This window comes from Natrix helvetica, assembly GCF_964273705.1.
Source record: "Natrix helvetica genome assembly, chromosome: 1".
Classification (NCBI taxonomy): domain Eukaryota; kingdom Metazoa; phylum Chordata; class Lepidosauria; order Squamata; family Natricidae; genus Natrix; species Natrix helvetica.
This window is the reverse complement of record NC_138548.1, coordinates 319,483,071-319,502,054: the sequence shown is the minus strand read 5'-3', so window position 1 is coordinate 319,502,054 and position 18,984 is coordinate 319,483,071.

The following is an 18,984-nucleotide window of genomic DNA, read 5'->3' as shown; positions in this document are numbered from 1 at the left end:
TACCCAATTAACGCAAGCAGGCATCTACATCGGGCAGTAGAGATATAGAAAACTGCCGGAAGCAGACAATCCATTTCATAACAATGGCAACAATGGCAAAGGCATGGGAGAAGCTAATGGAAAACCAGTTCTGTATTTTTACCAAGAAAACCACATGGATAGAAAATATAAAACATTTTTTTAAAAAGAAGAATTTTATTGATTTTTAAAATTTATGGGAAAAGGGTAGGTGGATATACAAAAAATTTTTGGCAACTCCATCATCCTAGAGGTAGAAATCTCTCCAATTCTCACAACTTTTACAGAAAGGGAAAAAAAACAATAGATAAAAGATAAGCAGAAACAGCATCTTATTATACATTGTATCAACCATGTGTTCAATCATCTCTTTTGCCACTTTCTAATATATCAACAATTACAATGATATTCCAGATATATTTATTTTTGTGATCTGAGTCTTTTCAATATTGTTCCCTCCCCACTGTCCCCAGGCGGAGCTGCAGCCCCTCCCTCCTTCATTTCTTGTGTATTGTTGCCTTTTTCACTACCTCTTATATTTCCGTCCTCTAGGAGGGCACTATGTTTTTTTAATGAAGGCCTCTGCCTCCACAACTGTGTTAATTCTAATTCTGTTTCCCTCCCAGAAGATCAACATTCCTTCTGGCAATAACATCTAAACCAAATTTTTTTATTATATAATTTCTTTGATAAGGAGGAATACTTCCTCCTCCTATCTCTTATTTTTTTCGGAATTTGCTTAAGAATTGCAATTTCTTTATCTTTAGATTTTAGTGGCCCCCCCTTTGAGCCCCTAGAATCTCATCCCTCATGGTCTTCCTAAGAAATTTAACATGTACTTCCCTTGGAACATTATGTGTTCTGGCATCTGCTGAATTAATCCTGTAAGATTAATCCCAGATCCATACCCCACCACAACTGTTACAATAATACAATAGTAGAGTTGGAAGGGACCTTGGAGGTCTTCTAGTCCAACCCCCTGCTTAGGCAGGAAACCCTATACCGTTTCAGACAAATGGCTATCCAACATCTTCTTAAAGACTTCCAGTGTTGGGGCATTCACAACTTCTGGAAGCAAGCTGTTCCACTGATCAATTGTTCTAACTGTCAGGAAGTTTCTCCTCAGTTCTAAGTTGCTTCTCTCCTTGATTAGTTTCCACCCATTACTTCTTGTTCTACCCTCAGGTGCCTTGTTGAATAGTTTGACTCCCTCTTCTTTGTGGCAACCCCTGAGATATTGGAACACTGCTATCATGTCTCCCCTAGTCCTTCTTTCTCTTAAGCTAGACATACCTAGTTCCTGCAACCGTTCTTCATATGTTTTAGTCTCCAGTCCCCTAATCATCTTTGTTGCTCTTCTCTGCACTCTTTCTAGAGTCTCCACATCTTTTTTACATCGTGGCGACCAGAATTGAATGCAGTATTCCAAGTGTGGCCTTACCAAGGCATTATAAAGTGGTATTAACACTTCACATGATCTTGATTCTATCCCTCTGTTGATGCAGCCTAGAACTGTTGGCTTTTTTGGCAGCTGCTGCACACTGCTGGCTCATATTTAAATGGTTGTCTACTAGAACTCCAAGATCCCTCTCACAGTTACTACTATTGAGCACGGTACCACCTATACTGTACCTGTGCATTCCGTTTTTGTTGCCTAAATGTAGAACCTTACTCTTTTCACCATTGAATTTCATTTTATTAGATAGTACCCAATGTTCAAGTTTGTGAAGATCCTTCTTTATTTTAAGCCTGTCTTCTGGAGTGTTGGCTATTCCTGCCAGCTTGGTGTCATCTGCAAATTTGATGAGTTCCCCATTTATTCCCTCATCCAAATCATTGATGAAGATGTTGAAGAGTACTGGGCCTAAAACAGAGCCTTGGGGTACTCCACTGCATACCTCCCTCCATGTAGATGCAGTTCCATTGAGGACTACACGTTGAGTGTGGTTGTTCTTTATTTCTTTTAATATATTCTGCTAAAATTGTACTCATGATATCCTTAAGATCTTCATCTTCTGTCTCCGGTAGGTTCTGGAATCTGAGAAAAAAGAACATTCTTTCAAGTTCATTCTTTGTCATAAAATTTTCCAATTCTATATTCCCCTTCTGGACTGCCTTAACCTCCTCCCCCAGCCTGACCACACCCTCCTCGAGCACACCAATTCTCTGTTTATTTTCTGTTATTTGTTGCTGTACACTTTTGAGCTCTTCTCAAAAATCTGCCACCTCCTTTTTCATCTCATTTTGACCCTGCATAAGAGCCTGGAACATTTGAGTAATAGATAAATCTTTTGAACTTTCTCCAGTCCTTTCTTGTTGTGAAAATGATGAAATTTTTGTCTGTTGAGTCATTGGGCTGGATGTAGAAGTAGGTGCTGAGGCTGCTTTGCCTAAAGGTGGTTTTCTGGGCCCCATTGTCTGAGTTCAGAGATGAGTATAAATCTTTTGCAAAAGAAATGGCATCTGTGAAGCGCGCAGCCGAGTGAGTCCGAGAAGATAGGCAAATCCAAAAGTGAAAGTTAATCCTCAGTCACAATTCCAAGCCAAGAAGTCACACACACACACACAAAATCAAATAATCCAAATCCAGAAAGACCACATAACAGGAGAAGCTCCAGAAGTCCTTCGGGGGGGGGGGGGGGTAATATAAAGCCAGACTTTTTCAAAGATAGTTTCAAAAGGCAGACTTCATTTATAAGTGCAAAGAAGAAGACGGAAGCAGGCTATCTTAGCTCCCCCTTTCACAGGGAATCAGGAGTAGAACATCAAAAATTTCCATAAAGTTTTCAAAACAACTCAGCAATCACCTCTTGCAATTGTGATATAAATCTTTTCACATAGTTAGTTCAAGTGACTAATTCAACTTTTTGCTCGCTCTCTCCATTCCGAGATTGAGAGATAGTCCAAATGCCGCTTTGCCTGAGAGGGGTAGAAAAAAAAAGAAACCCCCCTCCAATCTTCCAACTTCAGATTGAATCCACAACTTACAAAAAGCTGCTGCTCATCAATTAAAAGCGATTAAGGAGATTGGAGCGAAATTCTCACCTCCAGCACTTCAGCCGCTGCATGTAATTAGTTATTTCCTTCCGGAATCCATTCAGCGAAGGTGCTGCTATGCACCCTCTATGCTCCCCGGCTCCTGAGGCGAAACTGGAAACCCCCCCATGGCTGCAATCATTTTTTTAATTGCTAACTTTGCCTTCCAGTAACCAAAATGATGCCTGTATATATAGGCATCAACAGATGGAGTACATAGAAATCAAATTGAATATATTATTGCAAAAAGGAGATGGAGGAACTCAATTATAGCATCAAAGGCATAACCAGATGCTGACTGTGGAACAGATCATAAATTGCTCGTGTGTAAGTCCCAAGTTCCAGATGTTGAAGATGACTATTAAAAAGGCAGCAAACCATGAGATTGTTGTTGATGTACACTGAATAATGGGGAAAACGCCAAAGCATACCAAAGAAAAAAGAAACCAATATGTGTCTCATTGATTACTGCAGGAAAAGGCCTTTGTTTTGATCATATCAGAAACATCATATTAGAAACATCTCATTTCTCCATGTGAAGCATATATTCAGGTCAAGAAGCTACAATACAAATATGTTAAAACAGAATTGTTCTCGGTTTACAAAGGAATGAAATAAGTCTATATGAACTTCACTTGTTTATTCATTTTATATGCCGAGTATACTTTAAGGAAAGCTACATTGGAAGAAGATTAGTGTGGTTTTAAAATTAAAGGAAGAAACATCAATAACTTGTGCTATGTTGATGACACTGCTTTGACAGCTGAAAAGGAAAAGAATCTGCAAGCTCTAGTAGCAGAAGTCAAGGAGCACAGTGGAAACATGGGATTAAAATGTTCGTCAAAGTAGGTGAAATGGCTATGTGCAAGACTATAGTTCTCCTTTATTATATCTCTATCCCAAGTAGAGAAAAATAAATGAAATTTGAATTCAGTGGGAAAAGGTACTTATGAAGTATATAAAATATAATATAAAAAGAAATAGGATCAAGAATTAATGGGGACTGAATACATATAGAATTGATCCAAAGTGACTGACCAGGACAAAACTAATACATTGAGTGATTTGGACATACAGAGAAAATAAGTGAGTAAATTGCAAAGCAAATATATGAAGGAAAAGTGAACGGGACAAGAGGAAGAGAAAGTTGTGGTTGTAAATCAGAAAATGAGAAAGATGAGAGCTTTAAAACAGAAAAGGCAGTGTATAAAGTGACATATGGATATGGTGAAAACAAGAATGATTTGCAACCATAGAAAAGTGTGCAACAATATATATTGAATAGTGCTGATATAAATTATACTTAGCAGTAATTCTTCTGCTTTTAAAATGTTTTAATTTCTTTAGTTTCTTCTTCTACTCAGCATAATATGACCCTTGCAGAAAGAACACTGTGCGGTATTCTGCATTGATGTTCTTTCATATTATGAAACCATTTGCCTAGCTCACTCTATGCTGTTTCCATGGAATATTGTTTGCATACATTGTAAATAAGAAAAAAGGGGTAGTAACAAGTTGTCTGAAAGCTTGAATCAGTTTAAACAAGTTTATAAGAGTATCATTCCCATGTGGTCAGGCCCGTCAATTCTCTTGCTGTAAACGTTGCTTTTTTTGCAATTTGTGATTTTATTGAATGGCACCTGGATGTAGTTTTAATTCTGTCTCCCTACCAAATATATATATATATATATATATATATATATATATATATATATATATATATATATATATATATATATATATATATATATATATATATATATATATATATATATATATATATATATATATATATATATATTTCCTGCTTTTCTGCATGCAAAAATGAGAATACAGACACAGCTTTCTCCAATCCCAAAAATAAACAGAGTATAATGTTTCATGCCCAGTGAGGCATATTTTAATCTTAACAAAGATCATTTTGTTAACAAGCTATGTGAAGGAAGCCACTTTTGTGTAAACCTGTAATTGTTTTCCTGATCTAACAATTAAAGGAGAAAGATTTACTGCAAGACCTTAGAGTATTTATCTTCTGAAATACCATAGCATGTAAACACCATTTATTCTTATGTCTGTGAAGGAAGCAAAATGAACTTTAGTTAATGCCAGATTTGCTTACATGATCAACAAGTTCAGTTTTCATAGAAGTGGGTGATTAATATTTATCATGACCAAATAACAGTTTAAGTGTGGCACTTAGAAATTAAACTAAAACAATACTTACTGACAGCTAAAGCAAACTCAGATTGTTGAGTGGTCAAGATAATATGATTTTTATTCTATCAATTATATGAACAGTTCAACTACAACATATTTGCAATATGAACAATTATGAACTGAGTAAAAATTATGGACACATTATTTTCTGGACAGGATATTGATCAGTTCCTGATGTATACATTGAATTTGTGCATAAATATTAATGTATTGGATTCTTATTGCAATTGGTTAATGAAGCATGCCTGTCATATTATATCATCCCTCATTTACCTTGGGCTGCCACTATTCACTGTCATTCTTGCAGATTCATTGGCCTTAATACTTGTAGAATTTTCAATAAATCTAGCAACTAAAAGATACTTACTCCTGATTCAGCTATCTTCTCTTTGTTCTTTAGGAAAAGTACAAGTGGGGTGAGAAGCATAGAGTTATTTACCAGGAAACCTGTAATATGACGTGAAATGAGATCAGTAGTCTGACTCCAATCAAAAGAAAATGGCAAAACCATACCAGTATAACTGGAGACTGGCTCTGCTGTATCCGTTTTTTTCTTCTTCTATGCAATCATGTCCAATTCTTGGAAATTGCCTGGATAAGTCCCTATTTTCTTGGCGAAGTTTTTCAGAAGTGGTTTGCCTCCTTTGTAGGGCTGAGAGAAAGTAAGTGGACAAAAGTCATGCAGCTGGTTTCATCCCCAAGGTAGGACCAGAACTTACACTTTCCCAGTTTCCAGCCTGATGCCTTAACCAGTATATCAAACTGGCTCTGCATTTCCATGGTATCATTGAATCAATTTCAGCAGCATTTGGGAGATGCCAAACTAAGGCTGTCAGAGTTATAATAAACAACTTGTGCTTAAGAAAAGTTATTGCCATTGGAGCAGTCATATTATATTAAGTCATCATGTCATCCAAGCAGAGAGCTTGAGTTTTGAAGGAGCTACATGTTAACAGAATAAAAGTTGGAACAGACCTTGGAGGTCTTCCAGACCAACCGCTGCTCAGGCAGGAGCCTCTATAGCATTTTAGACAAGTTGTCCAATTTCTTCTTGAAATCCTCCAGCGATGGAGCACCCACAACCACTGAAGTTAAGAGATTCCACGCATTAATTACTCTAACTGTCAGGAAATGTTTCTAGCTTGGTCCTCTCCTTAATTAGTTTCCATCCATTATTTCTTGTTCTGCCTTTAGGTGCTTTGGACAATAGGTTGACAAACCCCCCCCCTCTTTGTGACAGCCCCTTAGATATTGGGACATTGCTATCATGTCACCCCAGCACAAGTGGATTGATTCTGTTTCGGCCGTGATCAGGCGCACCGGGAGGCTCCACCCACTCGCTGCAAGCACACGCATGGTAGTAGTAAAAAAAATGGAAACCCACCACTGCACGCCAGTCCTTCTTTTCATTAAACTTGATGTATGCAATTAGAAACTGTAAAGTTTTGTTTGATGGCCAGGAATACACCAATACAATTTGAACAACTTGAAATGAGTTTCAACTTTTCCAAACTTAATTTCAAAGCAGATAGCTGAAAGGCATTGATCAGTCTTCTCAGGCTGTAATACTTCTTTATTGGACAAACTATTAGCAAAAGACTGCATTAGGAAGCACAGATGGATAAGTAGAAACATCAGAGAAAGAACTGGACCTTTTTCTTATATTGTAGAGATTGCTCCTGATGTGATACCAATGGAAAAGAACAGAGGTACAGAAAGGAAAAGATGCAACAGATGTGACTAGAGGTTCAACTGTAGCAGAAGTAGCATTTACCCCTGAATGTCTGTGGAGAGTCTCAATCATCCAGGTCATGGTTGTCCCAAAGGTGCTTTTTCAAGACGCAACTAGACTTTCTGGTTTTTCTTTGAAGATGTTTCACTTCACATCCAAGAAGCTTCTTCAGTTCTGACTAGATGGTGGGCAAATCCCAAAATAACTTTGGGATTTACCCCTGAAGTAAACATACAAGCAGTGGTTGCTCCACCCTCAGGAATACGATCAAACACACCATATATTCTTATTTGTAATAACAAATGATATCCCATTTATAGAGAAAAAACATGGCTGTATTTGTAAATACAATAGAAGCTGTGTCTTGGTAGGCAGGGCTATGGTATATTATTTGGTGTCTAAATAAGAACAGAAGAAAATCAAGGAAATGCATAAATTCCAAGGCCTACAATTGCTCAATACAGACATATTGGAGATAGGTTCTGTACAGTGGTGGGGTTCAAATTTTTTTACTACCAGTTCTGTGGCCATGGCTTGGTGTGCGTGGCAGAGAAAGGTTACTGCAAAATCCCCATTTCCTCCGGATCAGCTGCGACTCAGGAGGCAGAGAATAGATGGGGGTGGGGCCAGTCAGAGATGGTATTTACCCATTCTCTGTACTCAAAGTTTCCGCTACCAGTTCTCCAGAACTGGTCAGAACCTGCTGAATACCACAGTTTCCTACCCAATGCTTTCATCTTAGACATCCCATAATGTTTACTTGATAATTGTTGCACAAGACATTATTAAGAAGAAACAGACACCTATAAATCTTCAATTTTACATTGAATGATTTTTGTTGAATAAGAATTATCCTTGTGAATAGACATAACATTCCACTCCTCTTACGTTAAAGGTGTAAGGTAACCAAATACAGAAAGATGTCAAGCTAGAATGCATCTTTCACAGTAGCAGTTGCAGTCATACTGCTTTTCTACTGAGGAAATATAACTATGAACAAATAATTGCAACTAAAATTGACATATGAAGAAATCTCTCTTTGCTTTCCTGACAGCCATTACTAGAACTGACAGCTGAATTTAATTAAATGCTGTACATACAGAAAGATACACCATTTCATTTTTTATGTTGTAGCCATTGCTCTCATTTATATTCATGTTTTCTAAGACTACAAAATTAGTTCATCTGTACTGATACTCTCACAACCCTTCTTAATATTATTATTCTGCCTTGGATGCAGTCTCTGGAGCACATCCAGAAGTTGCCTCTAAAACATAGTTTTAAAGAAAGGAAAGTGTTACATATGATATGGAAATCCTTTGTTGCTGCTTTTAATTGAGTGCTGTAAAATAATAATTTAATAATTATCAGGGTAAATTAAATTCACCTGCGTTCCTAGCCCAGTCTATGATTTGGGATGTGATCCTCAGCACCCTATTGATAGGCCACATATTATTCCAGCCTAAAAATGTGTTTTCCATTTCAGAACTTGATCAAAGTAAATGTGGATTATTATTATTTTTTAAAAAATACAGGAATCTGCCTTTTTTCATTTACTTAATAATCATTTTTCTTATCAAAGTTCTACCCTTGTCATCCACATGCTGGGACTGAATTTCTATAAATTCTACCCAGGGATTATCAAATTTCTAAAAAGGGGGGAGAGATTTCAAATGGTAAAAAAGTTTCTTCTGGCCTCATTCAAACTCCAGTGACTCAAGAGCCGTGGAGTTACTAGGATGTGACCAAGTGATGAGTGCCTGCCTAACTTTCTACAGGCTCATTTTCTATGAAACAGACTCAGATATCTGAATGGCATTGAGCAACGTCCTGCATCTTTGACTTCAGCAATTCATTGCAAAGAACTATAAAAGGACATGAAAGAGACATGAAGTCTAGGATTTTCTATCCTAAGAATGTTGTCATTGTAAGAAAGGAATTCTGTTTAGTTATGAGGTCTCTGCTGATTTGAAGTCTTTACTACTGATTTACTAATCTTTCCTTGTTATAGCAGACTTAAGCATGCTTTGCTGATTCACAAATACTCATGAAAAACAATGGATTGGTGAAATATACAGGAAGTGATCTCCCTGATTTTCCAAAAATTAAGATTCTTTCGCCCTTCATCAGACTTGCCCAGGATGGTTGCAAAATAGGTCTGGTGCAGAAATAGATCTGATAGAATAAAATAACAATGTGAATCCTGAATAATAGGTAAGTACAATTGCATTAGTCAGAGGTCAGCAGAAAAAAACAAACATGTTTTGGAATTCTGCCCGGTCTCAGATTGAATATTTGAATTTCTTCTAGGTTAATAACTTCAGAATTTCCAGTTTAAATTGTTATGTCAATTTTTTACTTGGTGCTGTCATTGTCATTTTAGGTGTTCAACTACTGTACAGTTTGACGATATTATATCTATCAGATCTGGATTGCAAAAATACTGGCTATTCCCAGATGGCAGCATACAAACACAGAAAGCTGTATTGCTTTGTTCACATGGTCAGATTTTTGCAGCCAAAATATGATAGCCCTAAACATATAATTTTGGACTTTATTTCACGGTTCTTTCCTAGGTATGATTTTAATCTTATTTCAGGGGAGGGGGGGGTTAAATTTAACAAAAGGCAAAAAAAAAGTACATTATGCTTTTGCCAAGTTGATCGTAGGGGTGGAGAAAAATAAAAAGTAGAAGTCATCCTACAGTTTGCCTGTGTTTGAAATTATGAATGCTAGATTGGGTAATGGATAGGCACACACAGGCTTAACAGTAACAATAGCTCTTTATTAAGTACAACAAGTGAGAACAATCCAGCGAAGGTTGAGTCTGACAGCAGCCCTTTTATAGGGAGCTGTCAGACCCTTCGACTAATAGGATTAAACAGAGGACCTTGGTGGAAACCACTGTAGTTAGAGCAAGTATCTAACAATGAAGCTACTCATCTTTAAAGTCTAAATTTTACTCCCAAATGTCTAAATCCCATTACAGCCTTTCATAAAGGATACTTATAAAGATCCCAGCTCAGTATTTTATTCATTTTTGGAAACTATACAACACAACAATCGTGTACAAGCACATGTCATAAAAATAAATCATGGAGTTCAAGTTGGTTGTGACGACATGCTGGATGAGTACAACTCAAAGGGATTAGCAATATAATCCAAGCAAGCTCAAATATTTGAAACATATTGCTCTGAATCATACAAATGACCATATCTGGAAACACAGAGGAGACTATACACTGGGTGTAGAAAGGACACGATAGCTTGGTTATTTGACATGGTCATTACATGGTGATTCATGACAGTGTCTTAAATGAAAGAATAAGATTTTTTTTCACAACACTATAATTCATGTGCAATTTTATTTTCAAAGTATTACTTCCCCATTGTATAAACTTGATTTTATTTATTTATTTAGATTTCTAAACCGCCCCCTCTCCCAAAAAGGGACTTGATAGCCATATTGAGCTATAATCTATATTTTAATTAAAAATATTTAACTAATTGAAATATATAATTATCAAATCAAAGTACTCAATCTTCCCAGCAAACACGATTTAATTTTGCTTAAAATGTACAGTGTTTAAAATTGAGCCGATTTCATAATTATTATAAAATATAGTTTTTGTCCTCTCTTTTTAAAAATGCATTATGTTTTCCTCTAAACTGTTCAGACCCAATCTAGAATGAAGTGACCTATAAATCATTTAAATGCATGAATAAATGGATGGATGAATGGATGAATATTTCTTAGCACTGGACCCTAAATTGACTTTCAGTGTTTAGAGATTAGGATTGCATAAATTATTTTAAAAGGTGCTTCACTCTCAGAAGTGAAAGGTCTTTTGGATCTGTCCTTCAAACCAATAAAGAAACCACAACCAGACTGTGCAGAGTAGGAAATTGCAGTTTAATTATGTTTACTCAAAACTAAAGTCTTCTAATTTGAATGAGACACTTAGCACAATCCATTGCATGTTTCTTGGAAACAGATCACAATGGGTCATACAAAATGTACTTCACTGTATTTAATAAATAATCATAGCTTATTTATTAAAACATTGATTCAGTGCTTTCCACATTGTTAAATTGCTTACAATAAAACTGTCAACATTATACAAGTATAATTGCTTTTTTAAAAATATTTTTTAATCAAACTTGTTTTTTTTAGGAAAGAGCATTTTGGAGGTAGCTGGCTATGTAACAGCCAGAGAATTAACGAATGATCTACTCTTTAATTCTTGGTGGCAATGCTCCACAGTAGGAATCCCTACAGTAATCTCAGATAAAAACATCCCATTGAAAGTGTAGATGTCATAATGTAAAATCCCCCCACCTCTGTGTTACTTTTGGGTAGCACACAAAACATCAGAAATTCCTGGCATGAGAAGCATGCTGGTCCTCTCCACAGATCACAAAGTCTCAATTGATCTGCATAGAAAAAATTACATTTTCTTCGAAAAAAATTGTCCCATACTGCTTATAGCTTCATAAACCAACCATAATATCTAATTGTGGTAATCACAGTAGCTAATTAGACATTACAGCATAGGAATTGTACTTGCATCACTGATCAATCCAAATGCTTCATCTTTTGATAGCTATAATATCTGAATTACTCTGTAAAGCAGCAGTGTTCAAATAATCTTATAGTTACCAGCCTTTAGGTTTCCAATACATAGATCACTCTGGAAAGGCAATCCCCATTTAAAATAATTGTTGTACCTATCCTAACCTGTTTTGGAAAATACTTTGACCCCCTCGACATTGTAGGAGCCCCTCAAATATTGGAACATGATAGCACAATTTCAATATTTGAGGAGCTCCTATAAAGATGAGGGGGTCAAACTATTTTCCAAAGTATGAATAGACAAGTCAAGAAACAATGGAAATGAACCAAGGAGAGAGTCAACCTAGAACTAAGGAGAAATTTCCTAACAGTGAGAACAATTAACTAATGGGCTAATTTGCTTTCAGAAGTTGTGGCTGCCCCATCATTGAAGGCTTTCAAAGAGACTGGACAACCATTTGTCTGAAAAGATATAGGATCTTTTGCTTGAACAGGGTTGGACTAGACAACCGCTAAGGTCCCTTCCAACTCTATCATTCTATTCTAACCTCCAAAGGCATCTAGGAATGCATCTTATCAATATCTCCAGGATGCACACTTATTCATGACACACGTAGAATGCTGTTATCTGATTCCCAGATTCCAGGAATTGTAGTCCTTAGAACTGTAGTTTTCACCAATGCTCCACTTCAATGTATATATCTTGAGTCAATGTGCTACTGTTTTTGGCACTGATCCTAACCATGCTCACTCATACCTGAGTGAGCTGGGTTCCATTAGTGCATTGTGAGCAATTCTTCTATTTTTTCTAACTTAAAGCACATAAAGGCTTTACATAGCTATTAAAACTCCACATTGGTTTGCTTCACCCAAAGAGAATTTGAGCTAGTTTTTGCTGTCACTATCTTCTTTTACCCCTCAATCAGGTTATAGGAACAAGGCTAAGCAATCAAAAATGCCTCCTTTCCTGAGGAACCCAAAGACACTTTAAACTCCGTATCTAGTAGTCAGGAGAGGATTAAAATTTCTGAAGCATGTTAATAAACCACAACCTGTATTGCTGGAGCTATTCATTCCAGTATTGAATAGCACTGGAGATATTGGAGATAGCATTCTTCCTATTATACTGACCAAGTACAGACCTTTTAGTCCATTCCCGGAATGAGGAGGTCCTAGGACCATGATGGCAAACCTATGGCACGTGTGCCACAGAAGGCACATGGAACCATCTCTTCGGGCACGCAAACCATTACCCAGGTCAGGTCTACTGTTCATGCATGTGCGCCTCCCGCCAGCCATCTTATTTTTGGGTCTTTGCTGAGAGATGCGCTCATGTGTGGGGGTCGCACATGCATGCGCAGGGATGGGGGATGCGGTGGCCCCCTGCGCCCTGTTTTTGATCCCAGGAGGTTTCAGGGAGGCCTGCTAACACTAAAACAGGGGTCGCATGTGCACATGCATGCACAGGGCAGGGCCTGCAGGGGGCATTACATTATGGGTGTCGGCATGTGCGCACGATAGAGCGCGCATACAAGCGTACTTTCAGCACCCAAGGAAAAAAAGGTTCACCATCACTGTCCTAGGAGGTTGTTTTATAAATAGCCACATGCATGTATCTTTGTTATCAGTGAAAGGACCTGTCATTTTGCTGGTTCTGAGAACAGGGAAAAAAAATAGAAAATAAGAAAATCTCTAATGAATGTTTGGATATGTTGGCCATATGTTTGGAAATATTTCAATTGCTGTAATCCTTATAGCTTCAACCCTTTCTTCTTAATAAACTCGGAAAAAATTGTTTGTTCAAAATGTTTAGATAGAGATTACCGTACTTAAGGAGTTTCACTCAACTCAAGGAGTTTAGGTAGAGATTAACACAACTGAGAGGAAATGAGATAGAAACCTGCAATTATAATTATCTAAAGGGCTGTTACAAAGAAGAGGGAGTGGGATTATTTTCTTTTGCCCCAAAGGAGGATTAGAACCATTGGATTGAAACTATAAGAGCCACAGTGGCACAGTGCAGTACTTCAGATTACTTCTGCTGATCACCAGATGCCAGCAGTTTGGCACATCGAATCTCACCAGGCTCAAGGCTGACTCAGCCTTCCGTCCTTCTGAGGTGGGTAAAATGAGGACCCAGATTGTTGGGGGCAATAGACTGACTCTGTAAACCGCTTAGAGAGGGCTGTAAAGCACTGTGAAGCAGTATATAAGTAAGTGCTATTGCTATAAGCAAAGAAGTTGACGCCAGGAGGAACTTCCTGGTTATATTCGCTGTCAGTCAATGGAATACACTGCCACATGAAATAATACATTTCCCTTCACTGAGATCTTCAGAGAGAGGTCATCTGTCAAGAATGGTTAGTGAATCCTTCATTAAGTTGTGAGTTGGGCTAGATGACTTCTAAAATTCCTTCCAAACCTATGGGGTTGTTTTTTTTTTCTTTAGATACCACATGCAGTCATCACTTGCTCCAAATTAAGATTTGCTATCACAGTGATTAAAGCTGATTCTGTCTCAAAGCTAAGGCTCAAATGCCAAACTGAAATGGGTTTAATCGCCTGAGATCATTCACAGCTGTGCTGCTGCTACCCTTCCAAACTCCTTGTCATTAGAGGAGAGTACTAATACTGATGGTGTTAGCTAGTTTGGTTAATGAAATGTCTGCAAGAAAACAACCAAACACAGAGAGCATCAAGGATCCCTCCTATGTACAACCAATCTATAATTACTGTGAATTTATGAATGGACTGCTGTCAGACTCAACTTTCGCTGGATTGTTCTTACTTCTTGTACTTCAATAAAGAGCTGTTGTTGCCTTTTAGCCTTGTGTGCCTTTCCATTACCCAATCTAACAGAGGGAAACTCTGTTGTTGACACCATAATCCTCTCTTGGGGGTCAGCCAACATTACCGCATCCCATTTTCACAACTTTCTGGATTGATCAGGCTAGTTCCTCCCCAGGTCTAACTAAACCCTGCCAAAACATCCTGTGCCTTGCTAGGATGCTGCTAGATCAATAAAACAAAAATCATTTCCACAAAACTGGGTAAGACAATTTTGTATAGACTTCATTTAAATCTATATCTCTTGGACTGTTTCCTAGAAACTTATTTCAAACAGGCTGAAGAACAAAATGCCACCTTCTATGAAGCTATTTAAACAATAGGCGGGGAAAGGAGCTAGGCCCAAAATTGGTCTCTTATGTTTTCCTCATCAACATGTGAAAGAAATTTGAGAACGACCAAACCATGTATTAAAAAGAGAAAATAGTGGGGTTTGGGTTAGGGTTTTTCCTTAAAAATATTAATACATAGGCTAGAGATTAGGAAAATAAATTTGTTTTCCTGGATGGTGTCCCACCTTTAAAATTCTTAGAAAAATGTATTTTGACTTCTTTTTTCCACCAGAGATAATTGGGATGGGGAATTGTTTATTTAAACAAAAAAGAAACAAGTCAATGTGTGGTCTTGGTTACAACATTAAAACATCACTCAACGGAAGTTAATATAAATATCTACAATTTCCTCTGAACTTCCATTTTAAGATCACAACTGTACAAACTAATGATTTCAAAATCAGATATTTTTCCAATTCTTCCTCTGCTTTGTAATGTTCAAATCAATAATCTGGACAGCTTTACATGTTTGAATTCTGCCAATATAGACTCTAATGCAGCGATGGCGAACCTTTTTTGGCTCGCGGGCCATAAGTGGGGGGAGCGCAGGGGGGTCGGTTGCAGACGTGCCACACCCATAATGCAATGCACAACACCTCCCAATGCGCATGTGCACACTATAGGCGCCCCCCCATTTTTGCATGCTTTTTTGCCCTCCCCAGGCTCCAGAGGCTTTATAGGAGCATGGGGAGGGCAAAAACAGCCTCCCCCTCCTGGAAGCCCTCCGGAGGCTTCAGGGACCTTCAGGAGGCTTCCCTGAAGCCTTTGGAGCACTTAAAACGACCCCCCGAGCAAACCGGAAGTGACTTCCGGTTTGCTCGGAAGCTCATTTTGACTGCTTCAGAGGCTTCAGGGAAGCCTCCTGAAGGTCCCAGAAGCCTCCGGAGGGCTTCCGGGACCTTCAGGAGGCTTCCCTGAAGCCTTTGGAGCACTTAAAACGACCCTCCGAGCAAACCGGAAGTGACTTCCGGTTTGCTCGGAGGGTCATTTTGACTGCTTCAGAGGCTTCAGGGAAGCCTCCTGAAGGTCCCAGAAGCCTCCGGAGGGCTTCCGGGACCTTCAGGAGGCTTCCCTGAAGCCTTCAGAGTGTCCCAAAAGACCCTCCGAGCAAACCAGAAGTCACTTCCAGTTTGCTCAGAGGTCGTTTTGAGCGCTCCGAAGACTTCAGGGACCTTCAGGAGGCTTCTCTGAAGCCTCGAGAGCAGTCAAAACGACCCGCCGAGCAAACCGGAAGTCCGTTCCCGAACTTCTGGTTTGCCCATAGGGCTGGTTTTTGCGCTCCGGAGGCTTCAGGGAAGCTCATGAAGTCTCCGGAAGGCCTCCAGGGGGGCGGGGAGGCTCTTTTCGCCCTTCCCAGGCTCCTATAAAGCCTCTGGAGCCTGGGGAGGGCGAAACATGGCTTTAAAAAAGGGTGAACTCAGCTGGCTAGCATGCGCATGCGCTCTGGCCAGCTGACAGGGCAGCGCCTTCCGTGCCCTGACAAATGGCTCTGCATGCCACCTGTGGCATGCGTGCCATAGGTTCGCCGTCACTGCTCTAATGCAATAAGGTTGGCAACAATTCTATTGGCCTTCCAGAAGATTCTTAAAACATGATTCTGTAACTGGTTTGAGGAACCATTGATAGAATATAGTGGGGGTGTAAAACTCAAAGCCCAGGGGCAGGATCCAGTGTTTGAGGTGGTTAGATCTGGCCCATGGGACCGCCCTGGAAACAGCAAAGGACCGGCACGTGGCCCTCCCGAGCTCTGTTTTCACTGGCATAGGGCTGCAGGATGCTGTCACAGCCGAAAATAAAGCCTGGGAGAGCTCTGTGTGCGCCCCTCCCAAGCTCCATTTTTGCTGACAGAGTGCTATTAAAACAAACTACTAGCAAAAGTAGCATTTGATAACACAAATGACATTGAGCTGGCCACACCCACCCTGGCCCAAGGTCAAACACAACCTTGTGGCCTCAATGAAATCGAGTTTCACACCCAGGGATTAGAGCCTACTAGATGGCTTTAGGATAGATAATTGAACACACTCTCTTGTATGTGTTCCTGCCATACAGCTTTTTAAATATTTTATCTTATTTAATAGCAATGGCACTTAGATTTATATATTGCTTCATAGTGGTTTACAGCCTGCTCTAAGCAGTTCACAGAGTCAGCATACAGGCCTGAACATTCTGGATCCTCCTTTTACTGAAAAAGCAACTTTTCTTGGGAAGAGGTAGTGGTAAAAGGACTCCAGACCACCAAAGAACACAATGGCATGACTTCATCAAAGCTGACAACAGCCAGAGCATAGAGTAACTCAAGCAGTGCAATTTCAAAAGATGTGCAGAGACCTGACCCATAAAATCACCAAGAGTTGGACCTGATTGAATGGGTAACATCAAGATAGACAGACAGACAGACAGATTTTTCTTATAATCCAAAGCTACTTGGGGGCAGGGAGATGTCTGAAAATGTTTAAAAATGGCTGCTCTGCAAAGGAAAAAAAACCAATCTTTTCTTCTTTTTAAAGTTGAGACTTTATTCTCAGCAAAAAGCTATGATGTTTGATTTCCAGTGATTTTCCTATCCCTTTTCAAAATCTTACATTGATCACTTAAATCAATTACAGTTTTGTTAAGTATACAAGCAGACTAGCTAACATCCATTACATTTTCTACCTACCAAATGATTACTGTACGTTATCTCCCCAGGGGTTTGTATCTGGGTTTGAATTCAGAGTCTGGAGATGATTATGTATTCACAGCCTCTTTGCTTCTTTATCCAATACGCCCCAGGTGATCCTGCTTGCAGTCTGAAACTATTAGATCACTCAGCAAACCCTAATTTGAAAGTCCGCTGTACTATCTCCTTCCAATTCTACTTTAAGAACTCCGATCATCAGTATCCACCTCATTTCCCATTCTTCGCTCATGGAAGGTTCTAGAAACTTTGAAAGCAAGCTGCTCTTCATCCCCATTAGTGTACTGCAGTAAATCTCTGTGGCAAATGATCCTGTAGATGTATTTATTAAACAGTTCGTTAAATCCACTGTAACATCATACACACTGTATAGATCTGGTTTGCAAGCTGCCTTTACCAATTTGTTTCTGGGTCAAATTCAAAGTGTTGGTATTGACATTCATGGCATGGGACAGATATTTGAAAGACTGCATTTCCCCAAATTCATCTGCTTGTCCCACCAGATCCAGCTAAGCAAGGATGATACAAGTTCCATCTTAAGCAAATCCTACTCTAAGTGGTGGAATCTCTTCTCTATTGAGTGGAGATTGGCTTTATCACTTCCAAGCTTGTGGAAGTCCCTCAAAACCTGGTTTTGTCGATAGACCCGGGTACTCCAGATGAAGTGGCTCTGCTATATTAACATATCTTCACCTTCTATTTAGTTTAGCTCAGTTTTTAATACAGGTAGTCCTTGACTTAACAACAGTTCATTTAGTAACCCTTCAAAGCTACAATGGCACTGAAAAAAGTGACTTATGACAGTTTTTCACACTTATGACCACTGCAGCATCCCCATAGTCACGTGATCAAAATTCAGATGCTTGGCAACTGGGTCATATTTTTGATGGTTGCAGTGTCCTGGAGTCATGTAAGCACCTTTTGCAACCTTCTGACAAGCAAATTCAGTGGGAAAGCCAGATTCACTTAACAACTAAGTTGTTAATTTAATAAGTACAGAGATTCACTTAAAAACTCTGGCAAGAAAAGTCATAAAATGGGACAAAGCTCGCTTAACCAATGTCTTGCTTAGCAACAGAAATGTGGGTCTCAATTGTAGCTGTAAATCAAGGTCTACTTGTAGTTTTCAATGTTTTCATTGTTAAATGACTTTTAAATATTAACTTGTAACCTTTAAGTATGAAGGTTCTGTGAGATGGACAGCTGTTAAATAATTAGACATTTATTCTCGATACAAATTTATTACTGTCTCCCCTTCCTCAGCTGTCCTAAATACAGGAATCATTACATAAAACCTAACTGCAGCACAAGGAAATGTTATCTGAATGATATGCCAAATTCACTTGGCTGAAATATTTGAAAATATTTATATTTTACTCTAAATATTTTATCTGTAACCATGTACAGATTTACGAAATGAAAATCACACCATGCACTGGATGAAATAGGATGTACAATCTGTACCTCGTACCACAGCATCTCTTAATCCTTCAGGGGCCAAAGGGCCCCTTTCTATTTTTTGCTGCAACAGTCCAAGCATAGCTCCACT